Genomic DNA, 943 nt, shown 5'->3' with positions numbered 1-943 from the left:
GGGATAGTTCTAGAAACGTGGCGTCACACTAGTCATGTGACTCGCTGACGCAACAGTATGTTAGCAGGGCTGATTAGAGGAGGCAAGGGAGCAGCTGCCCCGGGGTCTGTTGAGGGGCCCGGCAGTGGGACATTCCAAAGCACACTAGAAATGCATACTTCTTAATCAGCTAAAATGGCTACCGCTTTTTCATGGATTCATGAAAAAATTTGTCACCTTAATATCTTTTATGAAAAATCAGCAAAAGTTAATAAATAGAATGATAGGGAGGCCCGATGACATTACTGACCCTGGGCCTGAGCTGGCTCTCGACGCCCCTGTATGTCAGAGCATATTTACTCTGTGTGTGTGATGTTCGAGATAAATTATTCGACTGTTAATAAATACTACAAAAGTATCGAGTGTTTGTAAACTGCTTGTCATATATTAAGTTTGGGTTTCGGTAGGTGTTTGTGTTAATATTGTTACGTCTCCATTTGTTAACTGATTTTTCCGTAACTTCGTTCCAACGAAACTTTAACGACACAAGTCTTTACTTAATAAAACTGGTTTATTCTTTCCGAATATAACTCTGCGATACACTTAATCTCAATACTCGCGCTAAAACAATACTGTAACGAACGAACGTTAACTTCAACAATACCGTGTGACTGCGGTTCAATTACTCACTATCTATATCACTTGCCGCGTCACGTTGTCCCCTCTTATATATATCCGCCTACCCTATATCTAGTAAGAACTTGAACATTCGCCAAATTACAGGATAGTTCTAGAAACGTTGCGTCACGGTGGTCATGTGACTCGCTGACGCAACACTGCCCCCTCCTTAATATTGTTCGTCCCGAACAATAACCACATACAATAAACCAATAACAATAACTTAATTAAAATGTACAGAATTACAAACACAAAATTACAATTCAACAAAGTCTCTTAATTTTAC

At 39.8% G+C, this 943-nt stretch overlaps 1 long non-coding RNA gene across 1 annotated transcript in view; it reads left to right on the top strand.

Annotated features, from left to right (window-relative positions):
• Positions 1–190, top strand: part of LOC111089882 — a 19,325-nt gene extending 19,135 nt beyond the window's left edge. Inside the window, exon 3 of the long non-coding RNA XR_002614040.1 lies at positions 115–190. This is a non-coding gene — a long non-coding RNA (uncharacterized LOC111089882). The remainder of the gene's footprint in view (positions 1–114) is intronic.
• The last annotated feature ends 753 nt before the right edge of the window (positions 191–943 follow it).

This window comes from Limulus polyphemus, unplaced genomic scaffold, assembly GCF_000517525.1.
Source record: "Limulus polyphemus unplaced genomic scaffold, Limulus_polyphemus-2.1.2 Scaffold7740, whole genome shotgun sequence".
Classification (NCBI taxonomy): Eukaryota; Metazoa; Arthropoda; class Merostomata; order Xiphosura; family Limulidae; genus Limulus; species Limulus polyphemus.
The sequence above is the reverse complement of the archived record's forward strand: the minus strand, read 5'-3'. Positions and strand labels throughout refer to the sequence as shown.